Raw genomic sequence first — 25,983 nt, 5'->3', positions numbered from 1 at the left:
CTAATTATACTTTTCAAAGTCCTAACCTATATTCTCTATTTTATGATTTTATTTTGTTCAAATCTTTCCAGTTAGTTATCTTTTACATAACAAATTATATCATGCATATTTACCCAGCAAAATTATATTTTAACAACTTACATTAAGCTTGAAATGAAGATAAAAATTTTCAGTACATTCTATATTTAAATTCAAGCTTTTTCCCTCTCTGATTTGTACATTCCTGCCTTGACCCTGGAGAACTGTGAAATCATTTTCTGTTTTTATACGGACATTGTTTAGACTCTAAAATGCAATAAAGAATTCAAGCAGCCCGATAAGCACTTTACATAAAACCCACCATCTAAAGTAGGTTTTAGGTACTTCCTATGTAATAAGACTCATAGCACTGTTTATTACTGAGAACAGACCAGCATAATTTAGCTTCCCAAGGGAAAGAAAATAGCTCCATTTATTACTCACAGAGATGCCTCACGCAATGAAGCCCATCATTCTTTAGCAGGTCTTTGAGAAGCCAGAAGATGTTATTGTTGGAGGAAATTTACCCAAAAAAGCAATTGCAGCAGGTTGCTTAGCTATGGCATCAGCAGAGACTGGCAATGGTTGGGAGTGGGTGTTAGAAGGAAGCAGAGGGCCAGGCTGGCTTCTACAGCTCATCCCTTCCTTGTAGCACAGATCTCCTGTTGAGACAGATGACCAGGAGTTGGAATTCTCAAATGGAAAGACTTGACTTTTTTAATTTTTTGTGATATAGATCCCAGTTTAAAAAAATGTGAGTGGCATTTAAATAGTATTTGGGAACCTGATGAAAGGTTTAATGTTGGGAAAAATCCTGGATGTTAGTGTAACTTAGTAGGTCCTAAACTTAAATAGTAACAGTATAATCTAGGCATTGTTTATAAAGATAACTAAAACCTTAAACTTTGAGTTAAAGCGTGGATGAATGTTCATTGATAGAGAAAGAATAGATGACGTCATTTCTCCCAAGAAGACATACAGACGGTCAAGAGGCACATGAACAGATGCTCACCGTCACTCATTATTAGAGAAATGCAAATCAAAACTACAATGAAGTGCCACCTCACACCAGTCAGAGCGGCCATCATCAAGAAACCTACAAACAGTGAGTGCTGGAGAGTCTGTGGAGAAAAGGGAACCTTCCTCCACCGTTGGTGGGAATGTAATTGGTACAGCCACTATGGAGGACAGTAAGAAGGTTTAAAAACAAAGAAAACAACACTAAAAATAGAGCTACCCTATGATCCCGCAATCCCACACCTGGGCATATGTCTGGAGAAAACCATAATTTGAAAAAATACATGCACCTCAATGTTCATGGCAGCACCATTCACAAAGGCCACGTCATGGAAATGCCATTTGCAAACGCCGTTTGTAGCAACATAGGCGCTGCCGTCTATGGGGTCGCACAGAGTCGGACACGACTGACCTGACGCAGCAGCAGCAGCAGGCAGACCTAGAGATTAACATACTAAGTGAAGTAACTCAGAGGAAGACAAACATCACATGATGTTGCTTTTATGTGGAATCTAAAAAAAAAAAATGGTACAAATGAACATATTTACAAAACAGAAAGAGTCACAGGGGGACCTTTAGAATCTTTTACAATCAATTGTTTATGCAGTCAGGCTTCACAGATGAAGAGGAAAATACCCTGGCAGAGTGAAAGCCAGTTTAATTGCGCTTCTCTCCTGTAGGATTTCATCAAAGTGAAATTTTCAAAGCCTGATTCTTCCAAATAGGAGCAAATCACTTTGCATTTACATAGCTACCTGTTGATTTACTAAAATCCCAATTAGGAGCATACAATAACAAGAAGGGAAGGAGCACACAATTTTCAGATGACAGGAGTAAGGATGGATCCAGCCTGAGAGCTGGATGTTCACGCTCCGCTCCAGGGGGAGCCCTTGACATTGCTCTGCAAGAGCAGGACAGGGACTCTGGTTCCCTTTCCTGTTGTTTCTTAATGTTTCTTTTTATTTCTAAATTGGGAACAGAGGTTAGAATCATGGTGACTGCTTAGCTTTGAATCTTCCTACTTCTCCTGGAAACCAAATAGAGCAACAAGGAGAACAAAAATAAAACCATGAAATACATCTTCAGTGAAAGGAGGAGACAGAGAAATCCACAAACTCCAAATTATGTGTAAGCGTGGCCAAGAGAAACTGAGACCAGCAAATCCTGAGCAGGGAGCTGCCGGAGTGTAGTGGGGATGAACAGAGAGTATAGAGGAAGCCTTTTGGTATCAAATGTTAGAAATCAACAAATAACCCATCCTGGGTGAAACCCATTTAGACAGAAGCTAAATATACCAGGGCATAATTGCTGGAGAAAGGCATGAAAATTAATGAGTGGAACCCAGAAAAGGAAAAATCTCAAAAGTACCCCCTTTTGAAAAGAGAAGAGAGATGTCTTGGAAGAGAAGGGCTATGTGTCCTGGTGGCAGCAGCTGGTGGAAGACGCTAGAGTGGTGTCCAGGTTTGGTAACAGAAGGGTGGATTCTGGAATCCAGTTAGGTTCTGAGGGCCAGGAGAAACAAGGCTACGCAGAGAGCCCTGTCAAGAAACAGTCCATCATGGCAGCGACAAGGGAGGAAGCAGAAAAGCCTGAGATCCCACCTGTCCCTACAGTCAACCCCCACACTTCACATGTACAGGAACCTCCTGCAAAACAGCTAGTCCCAGACAGCGTGAGTCCCTCAAATTTGCTAGCAACAAAAGAATAAACAGACTTCCAGTTTCAGCTATGACATTTTAAAAGCTCAGAAATTATCACTGTTTTTACAAGAAAAAGCAAGCTGAACAAACTGAAAACTAATGGCTTAACTCGGATCTATCAGAGAACTGCGATTGCCACCCCCCTGAAACCTGGAGAAACAGGGACCCAGAGACTCAGAACTGAGATCTTCTTGCTCGGAACAGAAGCTGCTAGAGCTATAAACTGTTAGAAACGCATAAACGGTCGTTTCAGTGAACTGTTAAATGTGGTCTGGCTTGAGAATGAGAAAGCCTTGGGGGCCTCCATCTTACGAGACCCCTTCCTTTTCTAGTTTTTACCTCTAGTAACCCCACCAGGCTCACATAGTGAAGATCCAAGAGGTAGACCCTCAGGACTCTGGGGAGAGGAAGGATGAAAAATGACCTTTGCAAGATACACCCAAAGCATTGTCGGTAACAAAGGCTTATTCTCAGAGGAAACTATATCACCAGAGCTTAACCCCACCTAGGGAAAGGGCATTCTCTGCCTTCATTCCCCTCCGCTGTTTGAGCTGAGCAGCAGGTGTGAGGGTGGGTAGTTAAGAAACAGTTTGACCATGACCTTGACAAGATCAAGGTTACCGGACATGCTTCTAAGTCGCTCCTTGCAACTCCATGGACTGTAGCCTGCTAGGCTTCTCTATCCATGGGATTCTCCAGGCAAGAATACTGGAGTGGTTGCCATTACCTTCTCCAGAGGATCTTCCCAACACAGGGATCGAGCTCATGTCTCTTACGTCTCCTGTGTTGGCAGGCAGGCTCTTTACCACCAGCCCACCTGGGCTCACTACAAGAATGAGATGTGATCACAGATGACAGCATGCTTCTCGCACCTACACCTGACCTCCACACCAACAGGACACCAGTGTAATAATGGATATCAACTAAAAGAGCTACAAGATGCACTCTCAGCGGGAGTTCTTAGAGTCACCCAGAGACAACAGGGAGACAATAACCAGGACATTGAGAAATGTGAAGCCTTTGGCAGGTACAGCGATAATAAACATGAAGTGTGGACCAGTTCCCAGCCAGGGTAATATAAAACCTCACATGCAAAGTCATTTACCTCCATTCTTATTAACTGAAATATTATATCTAACTCTCAACAAGAGACTGCATGGTATGCTGAAAGAAAGAGAAAACAGTCTGAAGAGACAAAGCAAGAATCAAAGCCAGACTCAGATATGACACAGATTTTAGAATTATCAGACAAAATTTAAAATAAATTTCATTACTATATTAAGGAATATGATGGGAAAAGGTAGAATATAAAGACTCAATAAAGATAAAGGTTTTACTTTTATATAGTTATAGACATAGATATAAGCTCATGTGAAGAGTTGACTCATTGGAAAAGACTCTGATGCTGGGAGGGATTGGGGGCAAGAGGAGAAGGGGATGACAGAGGATGAGATGGCTGGATGGCATCACTGACTCGATGGACATGAGTCTGAGTGAACTCTGGGAGTTGATGATGGACAGGGAGGCCTGGCATGCTGCGGTTCATAGGGTCGCAAAGAGTCGGAGACAACTGAGCGACTGATCTGATCTGATCTGATAGATATAAGCTAGAGAAAGACAGACCATTATTACACTAATTAAAAGAAAGTTGGAGTAGCAATATTAATTTCAGACAAAGCAGACTTCAGAACAAGAAAAATTATCACAGATAAAAGAAGCATTACATAATAATAAAATTATCAATTCCTCAAGAAGGCATAATAATGAACCCTCTAAAGAAAAAACATAACATGATTATATCAGTTGATGTTGAAAGGCAATTGACAAAATCCAATACTCATTCAGAACAAAAATCTTCATTCAATTGGAAACAGAGGAAGGTTTCCCAGGTGGTTCAGTGGCAAAAGAACCCACCTGCCCATTTAGGAAATGCAGGAGATGCAGGTTTGATCCCTGGATCGGGAAGATCTCCTGGGGGAGGAAATGGCAACCCATTCCAATAGTCTCGCCTGGAAAATTCCATGGACAGAAGAGTCGGGTGGGTACAGTCCATGGGGTTGCAAAGAGGTGGACGTGACTGAGCGACTGAGCATGCACAGAAACAGAGGAACACCCTCAACGTGATAAAGAAAATCTATTAAAAATCTACAGCTAACATCATTCTTAGTGGTGAGAAACTGGAAGGAAAGAACATCCTTACAGCTTCTCTTGAATTTCATCTGAAAGTCCTTGCTAGTGTAACTAGACAATAAAAGGAAATAAAGGTATACAGACTGGGAAGGAAGAAATAAATCTGTCCTTGTTTGCAGATGACATGATTGTATATGTAGAAAATCCTTCCAGAAAACAGCAACAAAAAAACTCATGCGACTAATGAGTGAGTGTAGCAAGGTCACAGGACACAAAGCTAATATACAGAAATCAACTGCTTTTCCTTATGCCAGCAATGAACAATTGGAATTTGATATTAAGAACATACCACTCAAATAATAGCAAAATATCAAAAGAATTAGGTATAAATATAACAAAATATAGGATCTATATGCTGAAAACTATCAAGCTGATTAAAGAAGTAGAAGGTCTAAAGGGAACGGTTCATGATCATGGACGTAAACCTCAGTATTGTTAACATGTCAATTATTCTTGACTTACCAATTTTATACATATAAGTCTACTTGATTTATAGATTCTACATGACAGAGCTATAGCAATTAAGCCAGTGATGTATCAGTTAAAGGGTAGATGTGCGTCCTCGGTCACATTTGACTCTTCGCAACCTCATGGCCTGTAGCCCATCAAGCTCCTCTGTCCGTGGAATTTCCAAGGCAAGAATCCTAGAGGGGGGTGCCATTTCCTTCTCCAGGGGATCCTCCCAATGCAGGGATAGAACTTGTGTCTCTTATGTCTCCTGCATTGGCAGGCAGATTCTTTACCATGGAGCCACCAGGGAGGCCAAGTAAAGAGGAGACGCCATACACCAAAGGAGCAGAACCGAGTCCAGAAACAGGCCCACACAAATACAGCCAAGTGATACCTGATAAAGGAGCAAAGGCAATAAGTGAAGGAGGGATACACTTTTCAACAAACAGTCATATCCTGATGTAAAACAGGAGCTTAGACCTTACATCTTTCATGAAAAATTAATTCATAATGAATCATAAATCTAAATGTAAAAATGCAAAACTATAGCCCCTGGAAGAAAACCTAGGAGGAAATTAAGATAATCTTGAGTTTGCTAGTGATTTTTTTAGATAAAACATCAAAAGCATAACCCAGGGGGGAAAAAATGGATAAATTGGTCTTTATTCTGCTCTGTGAAAGACACAGCCACAAACTTGGAGAAAATGTTTGCAAAATATGTATCTGGAAAAGAACTTGTATGCAAAATAAGAATTCTAAAAACTCAACAATAAGAAAACAAACTCACCTTAAAAAAGAACAAAAGATCTGAAAACGCACTGCATCAAAGAAGATAGATAAAAAGTATGTATATTAAAAGATGTTCAAATTCTTTATAATTAGAGAATTGAAGATGTAAACAACAAGATACTACACCATAATTTTTACAATGCTAAAATTAAAAATAAGAAAATCCAACAGTAGCAATTGCTGTTGAGAATATGGAGCAACAAGAATTCTTATTCATTGCTAGCGGGAAAGGAGGACTGTACAGCTATTCTGGAAAACAGTTTGGCAGTTTTTTACAATCTAAACAAACTTTTACCAAATGATCTCGCAATCATGTTGGTTTGAAAACATATGTTCACACAAAATCTGCACATGAATATATCATCTTTTTTTCACAATCATCAAAAAGTGGAAGCAACCATAACCACAATGGATTAAAAAAAAAAAAAGTCGTGGCACATTCACACAATGAAATACTACTCAACAAGAAAAAGAAAACAAACCAAACCACAGAAAGGCATGGAAGAATCTTAAAAACACATTGCTAAGTAAAAGAAGTCAGTCTGACAAGGAGACATAGTCCTTGCTTCCAATTAGATGACATTTTACAAAGGCAAAACTATAGCGGTAGTAAATTAGATGATCTTATTTGCAAAACAGAAATACAGACACAGACATAGAGAACACACATATGGACAGCAAGGGGGAAAGGAGGGTGGAGGGAGGCAGGAGGATTTGGAGACCGGGACTGATGTACATACACTGCAGATGACCAGGGAGAGCCCACTGAACAGCACAGGCAGCTCTGCTCAGCGCCGCGGTCCCCTCGGCGGGAAGCAAATTCAAGAAAGGGGTTGCATAGAGCTGACTCACCTTGCTGTACAGCAGAAGCTACCACAGCAGTGGGCAACTCTACTCTAATAAAAATTAATTTTAAAATATCAGCAGTTCAAGAGAAAGGGGCAAGGGTTAAATAAGGCAGAGGGAATTTTTTAGGGCAGTGAAACTGTGTATCATACTTAATGACAGATACATGACACTATGAACTTGCCAAAATCCATAGAATTTTACATCACCAAGAATGAACTTTGTGCAAATTTTTAAAAATTCACTTAGGACAGAATGCAAAATATGACCATAATCTTACTATATGAAAATGCATTAAAAATTATTTAAGGAAGGGGGTGGAAGGAAAGTTACTGACCTGAGTGACTTTGGAAATGAAGAGAAGCTATGAAACCAAGGGTAAAAACAGTTGCCCATCATCATCATAGCCTCACTGATACAGTTGCTTGTCAACAATGGGGGTGCAGATGAACAATTCTGGTACTGCTACACACGCACCCTGAAATCAAACAATGAAGTTCAATGAATGGCAAGTCATGGGAGCCAGGCCTCTCACTGCTGGAATGGAAGGCTACACATCCGCAAGAGAAAGAGCCTAGAAGGACCCATGATGCAACGTGTAGGAGCTGGAGACATCAGCATAAAGTCATGTGCAACTCCACACAGACAGGAGAGTTACATATGGAGACAGTTACAGACGTGCACACCCGTGTTAGTGCACACACGTGTATTTCCATTTCTGTCATTTGAGAAGGACTAGAAGCTCACTTGGTGCCAGGGTCTTGACTTATTTTCATTTTTGAGGGTTTGATTTCTAATAGTAGTTTCCAATAGAAGGACCCATAGCTTCTTGCAGAAACAGTAGGTTCTCAAAGGTGGGGCAAAAAATACACAAGGTGAGCCTGGAGTAACTTATAATGCCAGAAAGTAAGAGTGCAGATAAGTAAACAAATAATCCACAATGATAGGGTTATGCCAAAGGGCCACAGGAGCCAGCGGAAAGAGCTGTCAATGGCCAAAAGTAGAACTGGGACAATAAAATAAGGCAGAATTGAAGTAATAATTAAAGTATAAAATAAATGACCATGAGCCAATACTGATATAAGCAGGTATTTAAAGAAGTAAATAAACAGAGATGAGGAGACAAGTCTCCCAAGCAGAAAAATTCCAAATAATTTGTGTAGCTACTTTGCCCTCCAGGGGCACAGTATGGAAAAGGGGAGACAGAGTAACATTAAGTTACTCTTTTGTTAAAATGTAGAAACTTAAACACACTCCCTTGGCCAGATGATCAAGGCCAACATTAGCAAGGAGAAGTCAGGTGATGTGGTGTGATGCAAGCGAAATGTTACCGCTTTGGTCTTCCTCCCTACACTCACAGCCCACTACAGTCATGAGGAAAATATCAGACAAATTCCGATTTGTCTGCAAAATAACTGACCAATACTCCTCAAAACCACCCAGGTCGACAAACATAAGAGAAGTCTAAGAAACTGTCACAGACAAGGTGAGCCAAAGGAGAATGACAACTGAATGTAATATGCTATTATAGACACGAGTATATATAAAACGTAATAATAAGGACCAACTATATAGGACAGGGAAATCTTCTCAATACTCTGTAATGATCTGTATGGGAAAGGAGTTTTAAAAAGAGTTGGATACATGTATATGTATAACTGATTCATTTTGCTGTATAGCAGAAACTAACACACCATGGTAAATCAACTACAGTCTAATAAAAATTTTTAAAAATTAAAAAAAAATGAAATATGCTATCCTGGACAGGATCCTGGAACAGAAAAAGGACACTGGATTCAAAAAATAAGGAAATCTGAATAACGTATGGGGTTTAGTTAATAGTAGTGTTTTAGTGTTGGTTCATTAATCATGACAGATGTACCACATTAAAGTAATATGTTAATAACAGGGGGAAACTTGTGGTTATATAGGAACTCTTTCTACTATCTTCACAATTATTCTGCAAATCTAAAACTGTTCTAAAAAAGTAGTTTATTTTTAAAAGAGGCAAGGATCAAAGCAGCAAAAAAAAGAAAAAAAAATAAACACACCATTCATACCAATGAATTGTCAGAAAATGAAGTTAAAAAGCAGCAAAATTCCCTACATATGAAAAAGTGGATTGAAGCAAAGTGAAAGTCACTCCGTCGTATCTGACTCTTCGCAGCCTCATGGACTATACAGTCCATGGAATTCTCCAGGAACACTGGAGTGGGTAGTCTTTCAGGGGATCTTCCCAACCCAGGGATCAAACCCAGGTCTCCCACATTGCAGGCGGATTCTGTACCAGATGCACCACAAGGGAAGCCCCCCTACATGTGAAAATGATACTAATATTCCAACATGAAAGAATTATTAATAAGGCAAATCCAAGAATGAAGACCACAAAGCAGGGAGAGGAGTCAAGGAAGATGGGGCTGGACAACAGGGGATGGTGAAACGGCAGCTGGGAGCATTCAGGGAAGACACAGGAAAAAGAGATGGAGTCATCCTGAACCAGCACAAGGAGCACGAAAGACGACAGACACCACAGAAAGCACAGAACACAGAGGATGGAAGAGTGCCATGCGGATAAAATGACACAAAAACAGTAACAGAAGTAAAAAGATTAGAAAAAGGAAAGAAAAAGACAGCTATGGAAGACAGCAAAGAAAACAAAGCATACTCATTAAGTGAAATTTCTGAAGAAGAATATGAAAAATTAGGATTCATTTCAATTTTTCTTACGTTAAAAAACTTAAATTGTATGTATTTAAAAGGAATACCATAACAGGTAAAATTAATTCAAGACAAGCAATGTCAAGATATATACTATTAAAATTATTAAATTTAAAAATAATTCTTTGAGGAGTAAGATAAGATTGCTGCTGCTGCTGCTGCTAAGTCGCTTCAGTCGTGTCTGACTCTGTGCAACCCCACAGACGGCAGCCCACCAGCCTCTGTTGTCCCTGGGATTCTCCATGCAAGAACACTGGAGTGGGTTGCCATTTCCTTCTCCAAAGCATGAAAGTGAAAAGAGAAAGTGAAGTCGCTCAGTCATGTCCGACTCAGCGACCTCATGGACTCCAGCCTACCAGGCTCCTCCGCCCATGGGATTTTCCAGGCAAGAGTACTGGAGTGGGTTGCCATTGCCGTCTCCAAGATAAGATTAATTCCTTTCAAATGGGAAGAAAATTCAGCATCAGAGTTTTCCTCTTCACAGTAACATTAATACCTGAGCACAGAGGTCTAACAACTACAAAACACGGTACCCATGAATGTGATTCAGTTCAGTTCAGTTCAGTCGCTCAGTCGTGTCTGACTCCTTGAGACCGCATGAATCGCAGCACGCCAGGCCTCCCTGTCCATCACCAACTCCCGGAGTTCACTCAAACTCACGTCCATTGAGTCGGTGATGCCATCCAGCCATCTCATCCTCTGTCGTCCCCTTTTCCTCCTGCCCCCAATCCCTCGCAGCATCAGAGTCTTTTCCAATTTGATTAAAAAGTTTCAAATAACCCTACAGCTTCTGGTAACCTGCAATACTAAAATAAACACGATTTATTGCTCTGCACCCTGCCAAGGAATACTCAAGAGGCAAAAAGTCTTGTTTACTTCGGACTCCTGCAAAAAATAAATTGACAGCAACATTTTCTGGATTTGAAAGAGGTCATGAACAGACTTGGATAAGTGGCCTACTTTTCTGTAAGGAAAATATGTAACATATGAAGCAGTAACAATCGCTTCAGTTTTTCTAATAATAAAATCTAACTGTGACTCTTTCAACATTACTGAAGCACAGCAACATCAGAAGGGTTCTATTTTCTTAATTAAAGTATAGTTGATTTACACTGTTGTGCCAGTTGCAGGTATATAAGGATTCAGATATATATACAAATGTACTTACTTTTTTCAGATTCCTTTCCCTTGCAGGTTGTTATAAAATATTGACATATTAAATATCAATAGTGCTATATACTATATAGTAGGTATTCCTGTATTGCCTACTTCATATATTCTAGGGTGTATATGTGAATCCCAAACTCCTAATCTATCCCTCCCTCTAACTTTCCCCTTTGGTTTGTTTGTTTCCTATGTCTGTGGGTCTATTTCTGTTTTGTAAATAAGTTTATTTGCATCTTATTTTTAGATTCACATAAAAGTGATATTATATGATACTTGTCTTTCTCTGTCTGGTTTACTTCACTTAGGATGATAATCTCTATGTCCATTCACATCGCTACAAATGGCATTACTGCATTCTTGTTTATGGCTAAGTAACAGTCCATTGTACATATGTAACACATCTTTATCCATTCACCTGTCCATGGGCCTTTAGGATGCCTCCATAACTTGACTACTATAAGCACTGTTGCTATGGACATAGGGGTGCATGTATCTTTTTTTAAACTAGAGTTTTCTCTGCATATATCCCAAGAGTGGAATTGCTAGGTCATATGGTGGTTCCATTTTCAGCTTTTTAAGGGACCTCCATACTATTCTTCATAGTGGCTGCACCAATTTACATTCCCTCCTACATCGTAGGAGGGTTTCTTTTTCTCCACACCCTCTCCAGCATTTATCATTTGTAGACTGAGTGTTCTTGCAAGTGCTTTGGCAAGATAAAGCAATTTTAGTTTTAAATGTCATTGATTAAGTTCAACTTTGTTTGCAAGTCCAAACCTTTAGATTGGCATCATCAAAACTGGGATTTTCTTTTGTGATTTAAAGTTGAAAGTATCTTCATGAAGATAAGAGTCCATGACTTCTGTCCGAGTAGAAGCCTGATAATCCTCCTGGCTGCTCATCATCACAGCCTCAGCTCGGAAACTTGCGTCTGTGTGCTTTGCTGCTCAGTCGTGTCCGACTCTTTGCGACCCCGTGGACTGTAGCCCGCAGGCTCCTCTGTCCTTGGGGGTTTTCCAGGCAAGAATGCTGGAGTGGGTTACCGTGCCCTCTTGACAGGATGACTTTTTGTCATTGTATACCTAGCATTAAATGAAGAAATACATCCGTGTCCTCATCTTAGCGCTGTTAACAATAGCTCTGTGAAGCATTTATTCTCGAGTCTGTAACTGCAGGGAGAGGAGGGTCGTGTGTGGCCCTCTGAGGATCTGATGCCAGCTGCGAGTCGTCCCCACAGAAACATGGGCTGTTCACATCATCGCAGGAGGGCCAGAGACCCCGATCTCTACACATTTTGGGTTAAGTGTTCTTAATCTAATCCTTCACTAAAACAGAACTGAGAAAAGGGGTTTTAATCATGGATTTTTAGCTCCATGTAGCCACACATTTTAGTAAGCCATAAGGTCCCGTGGTGTGTGAATTTGCACACACCAGTCACTTGAGTACATTCACTTGCTCACTCACTCACTTCACTCCTGACTGTTCGTGACCCCACGGACTGTAGGCCACCAGGTGAGAATACTGGAGTGGGTTGCCGTGCCCTCCTCCAGGGGATCTTCAATTCAGGAAAAGAGCACCTTCTGCCTGTCATGATACTAAAATGGGAAAAGCTTTATGTAAATAACATGAAATGTGAACCAAGCGTGGACAGGAAGTTGTCAGTTCCATCTTGGGCCAAAGACTGGAGAAGAGATTGGGAGAGGTTTGTGCAGCAGACAAAGGGCATGATTATAAGGGGTGGGGTTAGGGTTTTCCATAAAAGTGGCTAAACTGGGTCTGTGTGCAGAGAAGCTCTGCATGAGGGCTGTACTTTTTGCTTCCCCCACATCTCCGCTGCAGCCAGGGCAAAAACATCATGCAGTCTCAAATATGTGTTTGTCCTGCCTAGCCTATCTCATGTTATCACTGCAAGTTTATTTTTGGGTTTCTGCAAAAATTGGCTGGGATCATCATAGCTTCTTTTACTGTGTCTTTCCCTGGCCTCCGCCTACCCGCTCACTCCCTTCCTGTGGAGTTGAGCCCAAGACAATGTGGGTGCAGACCTGAGGATGAACTATCTATATTTACCATGTTTTCTCAGTATTCTTTTTAAGCAATTCTGTGTATTCAAAAAGTTATTTTTAAAAGGATTAAATGCATTTTTATTTTTATTATTTTTTTAATATTATTATTATTATTTTTACTTTACAATATTGTATTGGTTTTGCCATACATCAACATGCATCCGCCACGGGTGTACACGTGCTCCCCATCCTGAATGCATTTTTAAAGACAAAAGCTTTTATGAGAAGATTTTTAAAGTCACTTTATTCAACTGGTATATGCTGACTGTCCTGGGCATATCAATGGGAGATAAAATTTAGAAAGCTATTCACCAAAGTTCTGCCTAAATATTTTACATAGGGATTGATTTTAGTTGTAATAGTAGAGACATGGACAATTTGTAAAAATGAGTTTCAAAATTCTTGGACCTGTCTTTGGATGATGGGCAAAATGAACACTTATAATTGTGTCCAGGAAGATCATTTATGCCACTGCACAGTAATCAATTTGGTAAATGTGATAGATTTTAATGTTGTCTTCATAATGCAAATTTTCAAAAACAATATCTGATATTTGTCTTAGGTACATAAGATTCTGAGGTTAAATACCACGTGGAAGATAAGGATGGCGAATTGTATTCATTTCCGTTTAAAGAGTTCTGAATTAACTAATGCATTGTCATCCCTGTATCAAAAGGCTGCTGCTGCTGCTGCTGCTAAGTCGCTTCAGTCGTGTCCGACTCTGTGAGACCCCACAGACGGCAGCCCACCAGGCTCCCCCGTCCCTGGGATTCTCCAGGCAAGAACACTGGAGTGGGTTGCCATTTCCTTCTCCCAAGACTCTTTTTTGAAAAGTATGCTGTTTCTTTCAAAAATGCCCTTCACCTCACATAGCTGAAACAAATGAGATGCGTTTAAAATTAAAAAATGCATTTCTCTTGTTTCTGGATATGACAGAGTAGCTTGTATGAGACCAACGCTCTCAGTGAGAACATCAGTAAAAATTGTGTAACATGCAAATAAAACAAGACAAAAGACATTGGAAACAAGACAAATCAGCCAGGAATTTGTTAAAACAAGATTTAAGAGCACATTATTTACAAAAGTCACACTAAAAATAAAAGATCAGAAAGACTATAAAAAAAGGATGAAAAAAATAAAAAATATTACCAAAGGAAGGCTCGAAGAGAAATCTTCATATTTGGCAACATTTAATTCAAGGCAAAAAATAGAATTAGAGTTAAAAGGAAATATGCACTAGTAAAAGACACACTAGAACAAGAATTTCAGCCACCATAAACCTATACTCTCAAAACAAAATAGCTTCAGAATATTTCCAGAAATTTAGAGAGAAAATATGTTTTTCAATATTTGTACTTGAGCATATTTATACATTAATATCAGACTTGGAACTCATACAGACAAATGATCTATGAAAATCAGAGCAATTAGATTAATATTCTAGGTATTAGATATATATGGAATTTTGAATTTAAAAAACAAAAAAACAAAAGCAGGGAAAACAAATTCTTTTTGATTACATGAGAAATATTTACAAAAATTGACTGCATATTAGGCCACAAAGGTAATTTCAATAAATTCCACAGACTTACCATTCTCACAATAAAATAAAATCAGAAGTCAATAATAAAAGGCAAGATTTTTAAAATTCACATATTTGTAGAAACTAAATTATGTATTGCGAAATTACCCTTGGACTAAAAAGGGAACAATGAAATGCTTGATATTAAATGGCAATAAAACATCACATGTCCAAATTTATTTGACATAGCTAAGGCAACACAGAGAGATATTTATAGATTTAAATACATTGCCCAGAAAACGAAAGAAGTTAAAAACCACAAACTAAAACTTCAACTCAAGAAGTTAGAAAAATAGCAACAGTGGAAATACAAAGAAATATGATTGAAAGATATAATAAAGAGAAAAGAACAGAATCATATTTTTTAAATCAATAGAAAACACTAACAAAAGTAAAAGGTGGTTGTTCTGTAAGATCAATGACACTTATGGCAAAAGTGATTGGCAAATACTGGAGCATCTGCAAAGAAAGAAGACGGAAATAACCACAGCTTGTTATGTGTGGTCTTTGTGTTTTGAATGTTGAGTTTTAAGCCAGGTTTTTCACTCTCCTCTTTTACCTTCATCAAGAGGCTCTTTAGCTCTTCGCTTTCTGTCATTAGACTGGTATCATCAGCATATCTGAGGTTGTTGATATTTCTCCCAGCAATCTTGATTCCAGCTTGTTATTCATCCAGCCCAGTATTTCTCACGATGTATTCTGCATTTAAGTTAAATAAGCAGGGTGACAATATACAGCCTTGACGTACTCCTTTTTCTGTTTGGAACCAGTCTGGTGTTCCATGTCCAGTTCTAACTGCTGCTTCCTGACCTGCATACAGGTTTCTCAGGAGGCAGTTAAGGTGGTCTGGTATTCCAATCTCTTTAAGAATGTTCCACAGTTTGTTGTGATCCACACAGTCAAAGGCTTTTGAGCAGTCAAAGAAGCAGAACTAGATATTTTTCAGTCAATAAATATGAAACTTAAAACTTAAAAAGTTCTAAATAAAATGTAAATTAAATAAATTTAAAAGTATATGAAAAATAATTAATAATGATCAAGTAGGACTTACCCTGGAAGTAAGAGAATGGTTCACCTTCAGAGTATCCATCAGTGTGATTCTCCACATTAACAGATTAAAAGAGAAAACTATGAATATTTAGAAAAAAAATTTGAAAAATTCAACATCTATTTATGATTAGTAAACTCAAAACTCTCATTTACTTAGTAACATTTGTTAAGCAAACCAAAAATTTAGAGGAAATCTAATAAGTTCATGGGCCAGTTTCAAATTCATTTTCCTATGATGGACAAGACAAGGATGGCCATTGTCATCCCTTTTGCTTAAGTTGCAAGTGATCCTGTGAATGAAAGCTAAGCAGTCTAAGAATTGAAGAGTTAGAGATAATAGCAATATTGTCTGGAGACTATAGTGATGCTGCAGCTAGAAATCCAAATGAAAACTTTAAAGTACCATAAATAATAATAGAGTTTAGTTAGTTGATGGATACAAGATCATCTTAGAAAAACCTCTCTACCTTCTAGATAACCAAATGGAAGTTAAAAATAAAAATAAAAAAACAGTCCTGATAAAAATAAAAATATTAATAACTGGAATAAGAAAATTATATAAATAATCTAAGGAGAAAAAATTAAAAACTAACAAACTACAGAAAATGATCTTAAATGGGAATATAGTCCATGCTATTGGATTTTAAAACATATTATAATAATGTCAATTTAAAATAATATGAATACATGGTAGTTTTATTCATAATAGTAAAAACTGAAAACAGCTCAGGTAGCCACCATCTTTTTAACTGAAATACATTTGACTTATGACATCATATTCAGTTCAGTTCAGTTCAGTCGCTCAGTCATGTCCGACTCTTTGCGACACCATGAACTGCAGCACTCCAGGCCTCCCTGTCCATCACCAACTCCCAGAGATCACCCAAACCCATGTCTATCGAGTCGGTGATGCCATCCAGCCATCTCATCCTCTGTCGTCCCCTTCTCCTCCTGCCCCCAATCCCTCCCAGCATCAGAGTCTTTTCCAATGAGTCAACTCTTCGCGTCAGGTGGCCAAAGTACTGGAGTTTGAGCTTTAGCATCATTCCTCCCAAAGAAATCCCAGGGCTGATCTCCTTCAGAATGGACTGGTTGGATCTCTTTGCAGTCCAAGGGACTCTCAAGAGTCTTCTCCAACACCACAGTTCAAAAGCATCAATTCTTGATTCAATATTTATATTTATTGTGAAACGGTCACCACAATAAGTCTAGCTAATATTCATTACCTACACAATTACCATTTTTTGTGTGTATTCGGAATTTTTAACATTATTTTGATGCAGGTCTGGGGCTGCACAGGTTAGGTTTGTGCATTTGCAATGCTTGTAGAAAAGTTAACCTGCATTTCACTATACTATGTACATCTTACTTAAAAAATATAAGTAACCTTATATTTATATAATTCTAATTAATGATATGCACATTGAAGTTCTTATTGGTAAAAATACACTGATGTATGTAAAAACTTTGAAATGCATTAAAAAATAAGACTGAATAAATAAACAAATAATGAAATAAAATGAATGAAATATAATCCATATAAAAATTATTGGATTTTTTTAAAGAATCTGATAAACTAAACTGTAAATGAAGGAACAGGCACACTAACAGCTGGTTAACTTGGAAGAAGAAAGTAAGCTCATCCTGCCACACACTAAGACTTTGAGGCCAAAATTATAAAGGCAGTATAGTATTGGTTCAAGAACAAAAAAATGACTAACAGAGCAAAATAGGAACTTCAGGAAAAATTTATGTGTATAAGAAAACTTTATTATTAAAATGAAATCTAAAACCAAATGCCAAAAAAAAAGTAAAGTGTAGAAAACACAGACTTATTCATGGAGAAAGTAAGAACGAGGAGTTAGCTAACACCGTATCCAGACATATTCTCTATTTATTAAAGACCAAACTGTGAAAAAAAAAGTTAAAAGTTTTAACTTAACAGAAGATAATGTAGGGAATGGTTGTTGTGACCTGAAATAGAATTAAGGAAAATGATTTCATAATTAAAACCCTAAAAATATGAATCATAGGGTAAAAAGAGATTAATTTGATTGTATCAATATTTACAACTTCTGTTCAATGACTGTGGGAAAACATAATAGTCAATTGACAGACTGGAAAAAAAAATCAAGCCATTTCATTATCTACAGTATACAAGGAATTCCACTAAATGACCAAGAAAAAGACAGGGACTCCAGCTAAAAAACAAGGAAAAGATAGGAAATTATTAATCAAGAATATATTTGGCAAAACTAATACAATTTTGTAAAGTTTAAAAATAAAATAAAATTAAAAAAAAAGAATGTAAAAATAAATTTAAAAGTTTAAAAAAAAAAAAAAGAAAACCTAAAAGGTTGGTTATCTCACTGTTGTGTTTTGATGGCAAGAATTTGAAGGGTATCATAAAGAACGGGAAAAAATATGAATATCTATTATGAAATTTAAAAAATTCAAAAAAGAAAAGTATGCACAGCTGTGATTTTAGCATGAAGCTTAAACTTAATGAGTTTTGTTTCTGAGTCTGAAAATGAGTGGATGTGTATCCCTGAATAAATAAAATACATGCATCCTCCTAAAATACATGCTGTCTCTCTCTCAAGGCATGAAGGGAGAGGACTGTATAAATTGATTATGCTTTGAAGACCATCATAAGAACTTTTACTCAATGCTTCTGTAAATCAGGAAAGTATTCTCATTCCTTGGATTTGCTGATTGTTTTAATAGAGAAGTTTTGATCTGTGATGTCTTAGCTTTTCTTTTTTTCTTGCCTTTATGTTTGATTGATAAAGTTCTATTCATGCAGCAAACATTAATAGTTCTTGAGTGTTACTTTGTGCCAAGTGCTATGCTGTGAAAGTTACAGAGTGAAGTAAGACACAGCTCCTGTTTTTAGTAGGAAGGCTGCCATTGACTGATCTCAATGTGGAGCAAATAGACCATGGCCCACAAAGACCCATTCTCAAAGAACACCAAGTTTGTTCCTCTAAGTTATATTGATGACAAAACTTTGGATATTTAAGAATACATCCTTTCTTTAGTGCTTCACACTTTTTTTTTGGTTTTAAATATTTTTTTTAATTTTTTATTTTATTTTTTAACTTTACAATATTGTATTGGTTTTGCCATATATCAACATGATATATGGCAGCTAAAATCACAGCTGTGCATACTTATCTTTCTTTCATCAAAATTTGAGACAGTCAATTTTGATGGATGTTTTATTTTTCTTTTAAAAATTAAATTTTCAGTCACTTCTTACTAAATTGTCATAAAAGATTTATTTTTAAAATTACAGAATATATGAAATGAAAGGGAGTGGTATGTAAAAGATATATTTAAGGTAAGAAGTGTTCCTTGAAACTATGAAGTATCAAATAGATGCAAGCTGACAAAGCATTAGATAAATAGACCCTTTTTTGTTTGTTTTTTTACAAAATGTAATAAAAGGTTTTTCGTTATGGTCAAAAAAAAATAAATAATAAATAAAAATTCAAAAAAACTCTTAGAAGTTCTAAGGATAGTTAATGGCAGAAAAGATCAGAGGACATAAAGAGGAGTAAGTTGTAGGTTCCCCCAAATTCCAAGTGTGTGAATTGTGTGGAAAAGAAATACAAGATGCATGACTGTAACTCGCATTCACGGCACCTTTAATACACGTTAAGGAAGAGCTCCTACACACCATGTACTAGGGACATAATTATATGTTGGCTGTCAGACTGGTGTTTATAGGGTTTTATGATATAAGGAAAAATATAAATGGATTCTTAGGATTCTCTGCCATCAAGATCATAGTTCTAACTTCAAAAGTTAAAAATATTTTTAAATTTATTGTTTCACTATTTCCTTTTGCTTTTTTCTCCTGATCTTAAGATCAACACATTGATTTCTTTGTACATTTGCATGTATTTGCATGTAACTTCTACATGGTAAATAAGAACTTTGTAAGAGTCTTGAGGTATTTCTTTAGCTGGATTTTAAATTATCAATAACAACTTAAACATTAATATTTAAAATATATATATTATTATATAGATATAAAAACACGCATGTATATGCACTTGTACAGCATACCAAACCTACACAATGTATTAACAAGCAGAGACATCACTTTGCCAACAAAGGTCCATATAGTCAAAGCTATGGTTTTCCTGGTAGTTGTGTACCGATGTGAGAGTTGGACCATAAAGAAGGCTAAGCACCAAAACATTTATGGTTTTATGAACTGTGGTGTTGGAGAAGACTCTTGAAAGTTTCTTGGACAGCAAGGAGATCAAACCTAAAGGAAATCAACCCTGAATATTCATTGCAAAGACAGATGCTGGAGCTGAAGCTCCAGTACTCTGACCACCTGATGCGAAGAGCTGCCTCATTGGAAAAGACCCTGATGCTGGGAAAGATTGAAGGCAGAAGGAGAAGGGGACAACAGAGGATGAGATGGTTGGATGGCATCACTGAGTTAATGACACAAGTTTGAGCAAACTCTGAGACTGTGAAGGACAGGGAAGCCTGGCGTGCTGTAGTTCATGAGGTTGCAAATAGTCGGACGCGACTTAGAGACTGAACAACAACATACTATGCTTTGAAGAGCTTACATTGCTTCACTCTGAAGCACAGGGGACTTTGACGATCGTTTCTAAGTATTTAACACTAAGCTTGACTTCATTGTGAGTCCTGCACCTCAGGTATTTTCAACTTAGCTACAAAAAGAAAAGGTTTGCGATTTTATACTACACACATAGGCTTTTAGATACAAAATATCTCTCCAAGGACATCTTTTCAAGAATGTGTGTGCGCTATTTATTTCCCTAACTTCTTTGCAAGGGTGACACCCGTGTTGGCTCAGGTTCTGTCCTGAACACGGTGCCACTGGACATCTCTGTCCAACTGGACATCTTTGATATCAGGAATATCTTTATGCTTTTGAAAAGTACTCATTATTATCAGGCAATTTTATATCATCATTTTGAAAACTTCTGACAGATGGCAGGAAACTTCTTTTAGCCAAATCAGTATATTTTGCCAGTTTTCTAGTTGGTAGAAATAGAGTGCTTAACTCTAAAAAGGTTACAATTTCTGGAAAACTTCATATTGAAAACATGAAAAGTTACAAAGTAGGAACAAGCTTAGCAATTAAAACACATTGTTGAAATCACAGAGGGAAGTAAGATGGTAGCTGCCTGGTGCTGGAGGGAGGGAGAGAGGGGAGCTACGGTTTAGCGGCCACAGGGTCTCAGGTTTACATCGTTTCTCGAGATGAAGAGAGGTCTGGAGACAGACGGTAGTGGTGGTGGTACAACCTTATGGGCATATGTCACACCACTGACATGTCCACTTCAAAGTGGGTAGGATGGCAACTTTTATGTGTATTTTATCACAATAAAAATGGGAAAGAAAACCTCATAGACCTAAAGTCTCAAGTAACCTGTGCCAGTAAATAAGGACCTGCTTGTTGATTTTCAATGTTGTTATTAATATCAGTGCCTCAGCTATATTTTACATTTCAGGTTGCTATTTATATATTCTGCCATAAATATACATACATATTTATATATGTATACATACCTGAATGGAATCATTGAGTAGTACCAAAATAAAGTTTACAAGTGCCTTGTATGTCACGAAACATTATGTAACCACTGGGAATGTTTACCTTTCAACAGCTATAGACAAACATTACACAGAGAAAACTATGCTAATTATATCTAGTAATCCTTAATGGAAAGTCCACTAGACTAGAAATTAATCACTGTTAATATTAAGTCAGTTCAAATGTTTCAAATTCTAAGATAAAATATTTTTCCTGATGTAAAATAGAAAATTTTGTATAGAATCAGAAAACAGAAAATGGTATGATATTAAAGAGAAGAATGAAAAGTAATAGTTGTATTAAATACATTCGGGGATATATCTGGAAAGCAAAACAAAAAAAGAAATTACAATTACAGCTAATTTCTATTCATTAATTTCCAGAATTTTTATTTTTAGAGATAAAAGCTTACAGTTACATCATTAATGGAGTAAATACCAATTTATTTTCTAACTGAATCTCAAGGAAAACTGTTCAAGAAAAAAAAAAGACCCCATTAAAAATCAGTGTTCTTTCTGCTTATTGAAGTACATGACAGTGACCTCTCGTTGACTGCTATTCACTTCAAGCATGAAATTTTAATTTTCCGAAAGACAGAATTAGATAAACAAAAAAATCAGAAAACATATTAAACAAATCTACTTCTAAGAATTCTATGTGCTAAATTTTGGGGGGATTAAAAAAAGACAAGTTTTGGCAGCAGTATTTATCATATATTCTTAGTAAAATGAAGAATCCAAATGGTCTAGTGGTTAAGAATCTGCCCGTCAGTGCAGGGGACTCAGGTTTAGTCTCTGGTTGGGGAACTAAGGTGTCACATGGTGTGGAGCAGCCAAGCCCGCTGCCACAGCTGAGACCCGATGCAGCTAAATACATAGAAACATATTTTTAAATTTATGCTAACATTTAAAGTAGAATTTTAAAATATCTATTAATGCTACAGAACAAGAAAGGTAAGAAGCATACTGTGTGTTGCTGCTAAGTCTGATTCTGTTTTGCTGTTGTTGTTATACATATAACCTGTATTTTACCATCTCACCCATTTTTAAGTATGCAGTTCATAGTATTAAGTATATTCATTTTGTTTTGCAACTGTCTTAGAATAACGTCAAAAACTACAAGTATTTCTATGTATCATTCTCAACATATGTCATCAACAATATAAAACAGACAAAAATTACTGGCAGAGCTGTGGTTTCTCCAACAGATAAATATTTCATTCTGTGAACACTTGGGGGATTTTGTGCAGCAGAACAGGATGATCATACACACATAATAGTAGATAATTTTTATAACCAAATCTAAACAAAATAATCTATGTTTCCAGAGATACAAAGTGCCACAAATGTATGTGGAAAACATAAGAACTTGTAACAAAAAATCCTAAAAAAAAAAAAAGAAAGAAAAAACCCTATAGGAAATTATTTCTTCATTTTCTGTACAATTCAAAAGTGAACAAGAAAAAAAAAAAAGTGAACAAGAAATCAAAAGTCTTGGCACCCCTCAGTTTTTATAGCTTCTACCAACTATACACCATGATGTATGAGCTGTGGTAAGTCTTTGGAGTATATTGAATGAAAATACTTATTTCAACACTTATGAAACATACCTTTGAAACGGTTACCAAATACACAATGAAACTTCAACTAGAGACATGAGCACTGCTTTTTCTTTACAAATTTTTGATGTTATTTAAAAAGTATAGATAGTAGGCGGAGAAGGCAATGGCACCCCACTCCAGTACTCTTGCCTAGAAAATCCCATGGATGGAGGAGCCTGGAAGGCTGCAGTCCATGGGGTCGCTGAGGGTCATGACTGAGCGACTTCACTTTCACCTTTCACTTTCATGCATTGGAGAAGGAAATGGCAACCCACTCCAGTGTTCTTGCCTGGAGAATCCCAGGGATGGGGAAGCCTGGTGGGCTGCCGTCTATGGGGTCACACAGAGTCGGACACGACTGAAGTAACTTAGCAATTAGCAATAGATAGTAGAATGAATACTTTAGAAAACATGACTGTATTCCTTTTTAAATTTAACTCCTTGGGACTAATTTGGCATAATGACCAAACATTATACACAAATGATGGAAGAATAAGAGTTCAGTATACCTAAATACCTTGAATATATCAAAGAGTTAAGAAATCATTCAAAGAAAAAATAAAGCTATAAGAGTATACTACTGATGATATAGTGGGCTCCACATTGTACTCCATCAGCTGTTGGGGTAGGGATCTATCAGACAACAGCTGCCAGCTATCAGCCCCCTTCCTGGATTGCCTTTGCTGAAGGGACCCACCTTATCTAAGCACAGACTTCCTTCCTGAGGCAGCCGGCACTCCAGCTCCGATCAACAGAGGGCTATAATCACTTCAATTCAGTTCAGTCGCTCAGTCCTGTCCGACACTTTACAACCTCATGAATCGCAGCACACCAGGCCTCCCTGTCCATCACCAACTCCCAGAGTCCACCCAAACCCATGTCCATCGAGTTGGTGATGCCATCCAAGCATCTCATCCTCTGTCGTCCCCTTCTCCTCCTGCCCTTAATCTTACCCAGCGTAAGGGTCTTTTCCAGTGAGTCAGCTGTTCCCATCAGGTGGCCAAAGTATTGGAGTTTCAGCTTCAAAATCAGTCCTTCCAATGAACACCCAGGACTGATCTCCTTTAGGATGGACTGGTTGGATCTCCTTGCAGTCCAAGGGACTCTCAAGTCTTCTCCAACACCACAGTTCAAAAGCATCAGTTCTTCAGTGCTCAGCTTTCTTCATAGTTCAACTCTCACATCCATACATGACCACTGGAAAAACCATAGCCTTGACAAGATGAACCTTTGTTGACAAAGTAATGTCTCTGCTTTTTAATATGCTGTCTAGGTTGGTCATAACTTTCAAGGAGCAAGTGTCTTTTAATTTGATGGCTACAATCACCATCTGCAGTGATTTTGGAGCACAGAAAAATAAAGTCAGGCACTGTTTCCCCATCTATTTGCCATGAAGTGATGGGACCAGATGCCATGATCTTTGTTTTCTGAATGTTGAGCTTTAAGCCAACTTTTTCAGTCTCCTCTTTCACTTTCATCAAGAGGCTCTTTAGTTCTTCTTCACTTTCTGCCATAAGGGTGGTGTCATCTGCATATCTGAGGTTGTTGATATTTCTCCCGGCTTGATTTCTGCTTGTGCTTCATCCAGCCCAGTGTTTCTCATGATGTATTCTGCATAGAAGTTAAGTAAGCAGGATGACAATATACAGCCTTAACATACTCCTTTTCCTATTTGGAACTAGTCCGATGTTCCATGTCCAGTTCTAACTGTTGCTTCCTGACCTGCATACAGATTTCTCAAGAGGCAGGTCAGGTGGTCTGGTATTCCCATCTCTTTCAGAATTTTCCACAGTTTATTGTGATCCACACAGTCAAAGGCTTTGGCATAGTCAATAAAGCAGAAATAGATGTTTTTCTGGAACTCTCTTGCTTTTTCAATGATCCAATGGATGTTGGCAATTTGATCTCTGGTTCCTCTGCCTTTTCTAAAGCCAGCTTGAGGGCTATAATGGTCAGCCATAATAAGAACCATGAAGAACCATTCCAGCTCCAGATCCCACTGTGCGGCCAGCTAAGGCCCATGGAGACAGCATGGAGACACAGCTTTCCGCTTTGCCCAATCCTGCCTTCTTCCTCTTGTTCTCTCTTTGAGTCCTTTCCTGCCCTGCCTTTTCCTTTCTTCTTTCTCTTCCAAAAACATTAATCTCAGGAGTGTTCGCCAATAAACATTTTGCATGCTAATCTGTCTCAGAGTCTGCTTTCTAGGAAACCCAACTTAAAATACATGCTAAACAAACTGTCACCCCGACATTGACGTCTGCAGTGTAGAAAACACTAGAGGAAAAGAGAAAGATAACTCAGTTCTGCTGCAAATCTGATTATCACCTGATGTATGATACAACAATATCACCTTAAAAAGAAAAGTTTAAGAAACTAAGAGGATCTTCATGCCCTTTCTCATGTTTAACATAACATGTAATGTGAAGAATTAGAGTGAAGGTGAGCTATTACAGCTATGTAAAAATGCAATTTTAGTTGATTAGCATACTGAGGAATGCATAGTTAGGAGATATTGAATGTATAAGAAATAAACTGATATGGTGGTGTTCTAAAATCGAATATGATGCTTGTTAAAATACTACAGTACATTTAGAGCAAGAAGTTAAATGAAATATTAGTGAATATTTTTTCACAAAAAGAATTGTGAATATAACTTTCAGGGTATATTTAACTTCATCAGGGGATGATGCAGCTTCTCAAATTTGAAATATATTAGAAATTATATAAGTTCTACTATTATTGTACTATTACTTTACAATAGTTCTACTCTTACATTACCTAAATAAAATCCTTTATGATTATACAGTGGAAGTGACAAATAGATTCAAGGGATTAGATCTGATAGAGAGAGTGCCTGAATAACTATGGACGGAGGTTCATGACATTGTATAGGAAGCAGTGATCAAGACCATTCCCAAGAAAAAGAAATGCAAAAAGGAAAAATGGTTGTCTGAGGAGGCCTTACAAATAGCTGAGAAAAGAAGAGAAGCTAAAGGCAAAGGAAAAAGGAAAGATATACCCGTTTGAATGCAGAGTTCCAAAGACTAGCAGGGAGAGATAAGAAAGCCTTCCTCAATGATCAATGCAAAGAAATAGAGGAAAACAATAGAATGGGAAAGACTAGAGATCTCTTCAAGAAAATTAGAGATATCAAGGGAACATATCATGCAAAGATGGGCTTGATAAAGGACAGAAATGGTATG

General features: G+C 37.6%; 1 long non-coding RNA gene across 2 annotated transcripts in view; it reads right to left on the bottom strand.

Annotated features, from left to right (window-relative positions):
• Positions 1–222: 222 nt before the first annotated feature.
• LOC112585688 overlaps positions 223–25,983 on the bottom strand; it is a 172,960-nt gene continuing 147,199 nt past the window's right edge. For both annotated transcript variants that reach the window (XR_003110218.3, XR_006542575.2), the window contains exons 4-6: positions 7,348–7,488; positions 1,326–1,474; positions 223–680 (exon numbers count right to left, since the gene is read on the bottom strand). This is a non-coding gene — a long non-coding RNA (uncharacterized LOC112585688). The remainder of the gene's footprint in view (positions 681–1,325; positions 1,475–7,347; positions 7,489–25,983) is intronic.

Source organism: Bubalus bubalis, chromosome 1 (assembly GCF_019923935.1).
Source record: "Bubalus bubalis isolate 160015118507 breed Murrah chromosome 1, NDDB_SH_1, whole genome shotgun sequence".
NCBI lineage: Eukaryota > Metazoa > Chordata > Mammalia > Artiodactyla > Bovidae > Bubalus > Bubalus bubalis.
The sequence above is the reverse complement of the archived record's forward strand: the minus strand, read 5'-3'. Positions and strand labels throughout refer to the sequence as shown.